We start from the raw sequence: 8,226 nt of genomic DNA, 5'->3' as shown, positions 1-8,226 counted from the left end.
GAACACAGGGAGATCAGTTCGGTGCTTTGTGACCGCCTGGAGGGGTGGGATGGGGAGGGTGGGAGGGAGGGAGATGCATGAGGGAAGGGATGTGGGAACAGATGTATATGTATAACTGATTCACTTTGTTATAAAGCAGAAACTAATAAAAAATAAATGAATAAATAAATAAATAAATAAAATACAAAAAATACAAAAATAAAAATGCTCCCTGCCTCAAAGGAGTTTACAATCCCTTAAAGGAGACAGATGAGTCAATAGATCAGAAATACAGATACTATGTGAACACCAGTAAAACTGCCTAATCCATAAAGAGTCGGGGGGTAGGTATGGTTGGCCAAGTTTATCAGAATTTATGATTCTAGGGCTGAATCTTGAACATGGGTAGAAATTAACCAGGTGAGAAGCGTGGGTCACGATACTCTAAGCAGAAGAAGCTTTATGGGCAAAGGCAGAGGCTGAAAAGCACAGTGCTTAGGGGACCTACAAGCAGTTCAGCTTGCGTGGAGGCAGCATGAGATGAAAGTCTGGGCTTGTAAGTAGGAACCATGCCAAGGAGTTTGGACCTGATTCTTAGAACACTGAGAACCACTGAGAGATTTAAGCAGGTTGTGATGTGATCAGATTTAAGTTTTAGAAAGAACCCTCTAGCTGCAGGACTGAAAAGGGTTTGGAGGGAGGCAAGGCATGAAGATAACACATAGTCTCTATATAATCCATATAATAGTGTCACTAGGGTCTGAACTAAGGAGGTGGCGGTAGGGATAGAGGATACAGGTAACGAAGGAGCCGTTAACGACGCTGACTTGACAGAGCTTGATGAGGAACTGAGTCCTTGAAGAAGGTGAGAGAGAAATCAAGGATGATTCCCTGGTTTAGGGTTTGGGAGACTGGGTGGGGGGTGATGCTGGCCACTGAGATAGGAGCAGGTTTAGAAAGATGATTTCCCTTTGGAAATGTCGGAGTTCAAATGCCTGTGGAAGGCCTAGGGGAGGAGGCCCAGCATGCCCAGGGCAGTTTTTTATCCCCACTCACCTCTCACATCACCTGAGGGACTCTCCCTGCCTGCCTCCAGCCTGGAAGAAGGTCCACCAGATTACTGACATCTCTGCCCTGTGGGCAAGGACCAATTTCTTTTCATTTCTGTATCCCTGCTCAGGCTTTAGCACACAGTAGGTCAATGTGTATTTGTTGAATTGCCTCAAATTTACAGAAATACACTTCTTGGGGAATGAATAAGTTGCTATTACAGATGCAAGACCAGAAAAACAGCCATGAGCAGAAGGCCAAGGAGACACTGCAGAAAGTGCTGGAGGAGAAAATGTGTTGCAGAACAGCAACTGCAGAGCAAACAGGTGTGGGGATGCTCCATAATCCTTGGGGCTGGGAACCCTGGGGCGGGCTGGGAACCCTGGGGCAGTCTGGGTGGCAAGGGAGCCAGCTGCACAACTCCCTGGAACCCCCAAGGCACCACCCTCTCCTCTGATCTCCCTCAGCGGTCCCTGGCCCTGGCCGAGCACAAGTGTGAAGAGTGGAAGAGCCAGTACGAGAGTCACCCCCAGCATGCAACTGTCCCCTACCCTGCCAGCCCAGTAATCATGAACGCCGTCTTCCTTCTCTTTTTTACAATATGGTACATATGGATTTTTTTTTAATGAGATTTAACCAGCTTTTAAACCTTTCTTCTTTCTAACAATATCAGTACTCTCTGACTCTCCAAATGCGCCTTTTAAAGTTGATTTAATTTATGGAAAAATCACCCTTCATACTTTCCCTTTCTTTTTTAAACCTCCCCATGGTAGTGTAATGTAGTAGAAGGAGATGTGGCCTGGGAGTTTGGACACCAGGGTTCTAGCTGCAGTAACCCACAGTTACACACGTTATATTATTAAAGAAAAAAGTAACTTACAGAAATGTATGAGGCCATTATGCACATACACACAAATATATATTCACTCATATATCCATAAAAAAGTAGTCTGGAAGGTTCTATAAAATGTTAAAGGTGTTCATCCCACGGTGGAGGAGATATACGTTAACTATATTACCCTCTTAAATTTTTACAGTAAATATATATTACTTTTATAATTTAAAAAGCCAAACTTTTCATTTTTAAAAACCTAAAACATGAAAGAAAACTGGAAAACCAACAAAATTAAAACAATCCCTAAGTCTGAGGCAACGATTTTTTTTATCCGAGTCCAAGTGATGAATGAAAATACTAAGAATGGTGTGTGACACCTTAAAGTATAGAAAAAAATACAGTAAGGCAAGTAGGCATTAAGATAATAGAATATAAAGTTACCCAGATATATTCAGACAATGGACTACTATTCCAGTAATAAAAAGAAATGAATTACTAATATGAGCTACACGGATGAGTCACAACAACATGAGGAGCCAAAGAAGCCACGTGCAAAAGGGTACTTGTTGTATGCTTCCATTCATATGAATTTCTAGAATAGGAAACACTAATACATAGTGAAAGAAAGCATGTCAGTGGTTGCCTGATGCCAGGCCTGGGAAACTGACTGTAAAAGGACAAGAAGGAACTTTTTGCAGGTATTGGAAGTGTTCTGTATCTTGACTTTGGCGACGACAATATAGATATACACATTTGTCAAGACTTATCAAATTACATGCTTAAAACGGGTACACCTCGTTGAATGTTAATTCATACTTCAATAAAGTTGATTTTAAAGTTAAATTAAAAAGTCACCTATGGGGACTTCCCTGGTGGCACAGTGGTTAAGAATTCGCCTGCTAATGCAGGGGACGTGGTTTCAAGCCCTAGTCTGGGAAGATCCCACATGCCGCCGAGCAACTAAGCCCGTGCGCCACAACTACAGAGCCTGTGCTCTAGAGCCCGTGAGCCACAACTACTGAGCCCGTGTGCCACAACTACCGAAGCCCACGTGCCTAGAGCCCATGCTCCACAACAAGAGAAGCCACCACAGTGAGAAGCCGGCGCACTGCAACAAAGACACAATGCAGCCCAAAATAAATAAATTAATAATAATTTAAAAAAAAATAGTCACGGGCTTCCGTGGTGGCGCAGTGGTTGAGAGTCCGCCTGCCGATGCAGGGGACACGGGTTCGTGCCCCGGTCTGGGAGGATCCCACGTGCCGCGGAGCGGCTGGGCCCGTGAGCCATGGCCGCTGAGCCTGTGCGTCCGGAGCCTGTGCTCCGCAGCGGGAGGGGCCACAGCAGTGAAAGGCCCGCGTACCGGAAAAAAAAAAAAAAAATAGTCACCTAGACGTCTGAGTGAGACAGAGTTCCTTTAAGCTTTCAGTCCCAGCTCTTCTCTGAAGCCTCCCCTCATCTACCCTGGCAGCATGTGACCACTTTGCATCTCTTTAACACCTTATATTTATCGGTTCCATTCAGATTTGATGCTTGAAAAGTTTTGTATATTTTATGTCTATCTTCCATTCAACTTGGTTCCTCTAAGGCAGGAACAATCATCTCTTTCATAAATTGAGACCATTACAAAAACAGAATTATGTTCCCTTTCCTCTCAATCAGGGGAATTTGAAGTAGGATTGATGAAATCCTGGAAATCATAAGCAAAAATGTCATTTCTGCATTTTTATGGCCACAGGGTCCTGTTTTCATCAGATTCTTGAAGATATCACAGAGCCCAACAATGTTAAGAATCTCTGCTTTGAATCCATGTGCTTTCACCCAGCTCTGTGGTACAAGGCACCCTGCCCCTGGGGCAATCTGTCTGTGGTCCCTGCAAAGATGATAAACCCACATCACAGACACTCACTCTTCTGCATGTCAGTGGACTCCACTGCCAGCTCTTCCTCCACAATGACGTCACTATCGCCATCTTCAAGATTCATTTCTGTCTCATCTAGAACACTGTCTTCTTCCTCTTCCTCCTCCTCATCTTCCTTGGAGACATCCTTTAATGTGGCAAGTAGTCTGTTGTAACCAGAAACTTGTTCTGGTTCACTCTATGCTTCACTTTCAGAACTTGAAGTATCTATAAACTCTCTGACTAAAAGGAAAATGGGGATTTTAAAAACAAAAATTATACTGTTCTTGTTGCTACCCCACGACTATCATCAGGCCCACAGTGGAACCAAGTTCAGACTTTTCTAGATAAAAACTAGCTTTTCTGCAAATATGCAGTCCTATCTATTCAACCAGACCGAGCACCAAATTTGTTTCAAACAGCTAATCTAGCTATGATTCTAGAAGCGCTTCCTCTTCTTTGAACTGCTCATGTTCCACATGGGAAGACAGCAAACTAAACACATGGAGCTTTAGGTTATAACGTGATCTAACCTATGTGTCAGACATTTGGCACCTTTAAAGGAGCAACAGGAAAACTTACAACAAAAAAGTGTACTTTATTTCTGAGTCTGTGGTAATGAAATAAGACCTTTGATGATTTTGCACTCTACTTTATGTTAAGCAAACATGACATTCCATCTTAGGATTCACCAAGAGCCCTCTGGTAAGCCTCCTTAACAGGTTCTAACAGGCTAATCTCTCAGGACAGTTTCATACTCTATACTATATTAGTTATCACAATGGCATTTTAACAGACATCTGCACTTAAAACTAAGCAATATTACTAAAGTATAGCTTACAACTAAAATCAAAGAGAGTGGAAATGTAGCCAAACTTTACTACCATATATAATCTTAAAAGTAACAGTCCACAATCTACTATCATAAAGAAGGTATAAAGCATTACCAGTTGACAAGTCTGTGGTTTTGCTTCCTTTCTGGAAACCCTGAGAAGAAACAGGCAATGTTAAACTTTAACTACTAGTATGTAGCAATTAGGAAAAGTCTAATGATACAACTTTAAATGAACATGGCAGACTATACCGTTATAAATACATTATATCTATTGTCAAGTAAAAACTCCATATGCATTTGGACAGGTTTTGGAAGGATATGCCAGATAGATAATAAGAGACGAATGAAAAAGTCTAACAAGACCACATGACAAATACTACAGTCACACAGTAACAGGCTCTCATCCAAAAGACGGGAAATTTTGGCAAATAAAAGCCCTCGGGGTTCACCTTTTCTAGCAGATTTCTTAAGTAGACTATCCTTCTAACTGTTGATAAAGCAGCCCAAAGGGGTGGGATGAGCACTAAGATCATAACTGAGAGTCTGGACACTTAGAGAGGAACCCACAACTACCCAAACATTAGTTTCCTCATGGTCATTGAATAGATAGGTGATGTCGAGGGTCCCAAGCAATTCTTTTTTTATTTTTTTTAACTTATTTATTTATTTTTGCCTGCTATGGGTCTTCGTTGCTGCGCCCGGGCTTTCTCTAGTTGCGGCGAGAGGTGGCTTCTCTTGTTGCGGAGCAGGGGCTCTAGGCTCGTGGGCATCAGTAGTTGCACCACCCTGGCTCAGTAGTTGTGGCTCGCGGGCTCTAGAGTGCAGGCTCAATAGTTGTGGCGCACGGGCTTACTTGCACCGCGGCATGTGGGATCTTCCCGGACCAGGGCTCGAACCCCTGTCCCCTCCCTTGGCAGGCGGATTCTTAACCACTGCGCCACCAGGGAAGCCCCCAAGCAATTCTTTAAAAACATAGAAAACGAACACAAGCTTATAAAACCTCTGCCCAGTCGCCACACAGGAGGCGTGCCGTCTAGCATAAAACTACAGGCTCAACAAAGGGTAGGAAGACCGGCGAAGAACCCCATCTCAGGCGGGAAGCCGCCAGGATCCCCGGGCGAGCTAGGCCGGCGCCGGGGCAGCGTGGCACGCGGCGGGAGCTGCCCTGTCACTACCCCCGGGGCACCGGCGGACCAAACGCGGGGACACGCGGGCTCCCACCGGGAAAGGACGCCGGCAGCGCCGGTCCCAGCCTCGCCTCTCCATACCTGTCATAGAAGGGATGCTCCTCGCCGAAATCCCTTAGATGCTTCTTCTGCTTTTTAGTTAGGGAGTTGAGCAGCTGGCTCTGGCTCCGGCTCCGGCTCCCGCGTTTGCCCATGGGGAAGACGTCAAGTCAGCCAACCTCCAAGAATCGCGTTTTTCACCTGGAAGTCGTCTCCTCAACCCACTCACGCGGGATTGCCAACGGCGCTTTACGGCGGAAGCAGGGTGCCGTAAAGCAGACCCGCTTTACGTCGCGCTTGTACGACAGGCGTGGCTGTGAGAATCAGCCTGCATAAACGTGTAGTAACTGAGATGGTTGAATGCAGTGCCTTTCTATTATGCCATAATACAAATACCAACTAACATTTAAGGCTGCCGGTGCATCTCAATTCATCCTCACAACAGTAAACAAATAGGCCTTGTTAATAAGCCTGATATTGGAGATGAGAAAGCTGATGCTTACAAAAGGTTACACACACACTAGCAAGAGAGGAGATGGAAACCTAATTCTCTCTGATGCGACCACAGGCTTTTCCCACTAGGATCTGCCACGTGCGTGTGCTATGTGAAGAATGAGGACGCAAGGCTGAGATTCCCGCCCTTACCCTACCCCCTCATTTTCTGAAAGTATTGCAAGGGCCCTTGGTAACACATCTGTTCTGGCATTTTTCATGTTATAAAAGCAAAAACACATCCAGAGAGGTAAAGTGACTTTCCTAAATCACCCGGAGAGTCGATGTTAGAGAAAGCAGTAAAACTCAATAAAGTGTCTCAAAACTGAATTGGGGCAAATTGGGATGGAAAACTTTTAAAGGGTAAGTAACTTTTCTATATCTGGGTCGTGGTGGTGGTTACACCTGGTATACAATTACCAAAATTAATCAAACTGTACCTTTGAAATTGGTACATTTTAATGCAAGTAAATAATAATCTCAATAAACAAAGAGGTAAAAACAGCGCAACTGGACTTAATACTCTAGAGACAGGCAGAGTGTGCAGGGATACTTAAAAACCACAGGATAGGGCTTCCCTGATGGCGCAGTGGTTGAGAGTCCGCCTACCGATGCAGGGGACGCGGGTTCATGCCCCAGTCCGGGAAGATCCCACGTGCCACGAAGCGGCTGGGCCCGTGAGCCATGGCCGCTGAGCCTGCGTGTCCGGAGCCTGTGCTCCGCAACGGGAGAGGCCACAACAGTGAGAGGCCCACGTACCGAAAAAACAAAACAAAAACCACAGGATAAACACAGAGACACTTTTTTTCTAATAGTAACTTACAATGTCAATCATAAACCACAGAATTCACCTGAATATTTAAGGTAAAATAGGAGCCATCAAAGATAGTGTTCACTGCCTCTGCTATTAGGGGAGCGTCTGTGAGAGAATAGGAGCTTTGTCCAATACCATGTCACACCTATAGAAGTCGCACTACAACTATTAAAATCCTAGTTTTGTCGTTCTGGGGACCATCTACTCCTAATTAGATTCTGGGAGCTTAGGGTGGCGTACGGAGGCAAGGGGAGGGAGTATCAAGAAAATATGTAGGGCTTCCCTGGTGGCGCAGTGGTTGAGAATCTGCCTGCCAATGCAGGGGACATGGGTTCGAGCCCTGGTCTGGGAAGATCCCACATGCCGCGGAGCAGCTGGGCCCGTGAGCCACAATTACTGAGCCTGTGCGCCTGGAGCCTGTGCTCTGCAACAAGAGAGTCCACGATAGTGAGAGGCCCGCGCACCGCGATGAAGAGTAGTCCCCGCTTGCCACAACTAGAGAAAGCCCTCGCACAGAAACGAAGCCCCAACATAGCCATAAATAAATAATTAAAAAAAAAAAAAGAAAATATGCAAACAGCAGGTAGTGCCAGCTGATGGCCCAGCCAAGGAACCCAGAAACAAACAGACATGTGTCTTCTGTCTCATTTCAAGATAAAAAGTACAGGCACTTATGTAAACAAAAGGCTGCTTGCAAATGTCATCATACATACTAAGGCACTAACCACAGTATAACCTGGCTATGACAATAAAGTCATACAATGTTTTTTCTCCTCCCACCCTATTCCAAGTGCCCCAGCTTCCTTCCCCAGAGGCAACCAGTTTCTTGGTGTTCTTCCAGAGATCTGCTATAAAAAGCTATACTCCTGAGCACTTGATGTGACTCTTTACTCTCTCCTGCTTTCCATGTCATTGTAGTCCTATGGACAGCTCTAGACTGTTCCCAGGTTCAGACACAACTGTGCCCTAGCTCCACCCAAGTGCTCTCATCATTGGCTCACTGAGCCCGCTTCTGAAAATATTTATATTAGCCTTTGACAACATAAAAGGGGATGCTTTGTGAAATTTTAACCTGAGAGTTCGGAATTGAAACAT

At 45.0% G+C, this 8,226-nt stretch overlaps 1 long non-coding RNA gene across 1 annotated transcript; it reads right to left on the bottom strand.

Annotated features, from left to right (window-relative positions):
• Positions 1-3,523: 3,523 nt before the first annotated feature.
• Positions 3,524-6,065, bottom strand: LOC308610755. The gene is made up of 3 exons (XR_014014648.1): positions 5,868-6,065; positions 4,712-4,751; positions 3,524-4,007 (listed from the first exon to the last, which is right to left on the bottom strand). It is a non-coding gene; the product is annotated as an uncharacterized lncRNA (long non-coding RNA).
• Positions 6,066-8,226: the final 2,161 nt, after the last annotated feature.

The sequence above is a fragment of the Mesoplodon bidens genome (assembly GCF_964165515.1).
Source record: "Mesoplodon bidens genome assembly, contig: HAP1_SCAFFOLD_178, whole genome shotgun sequence".
Lineage (NCBI taxonomy): Eukaryota > Metazoa > Chordata > Mammalia > Artiodactyla > Ziphiidae > Mesoplodon > Mesoplodon bidens.
The sequence above is the reverse complement of the archived record's forward strand: the minus strand, read 5'-3'. Positions and strand labels throughout refer to the sequence as shown.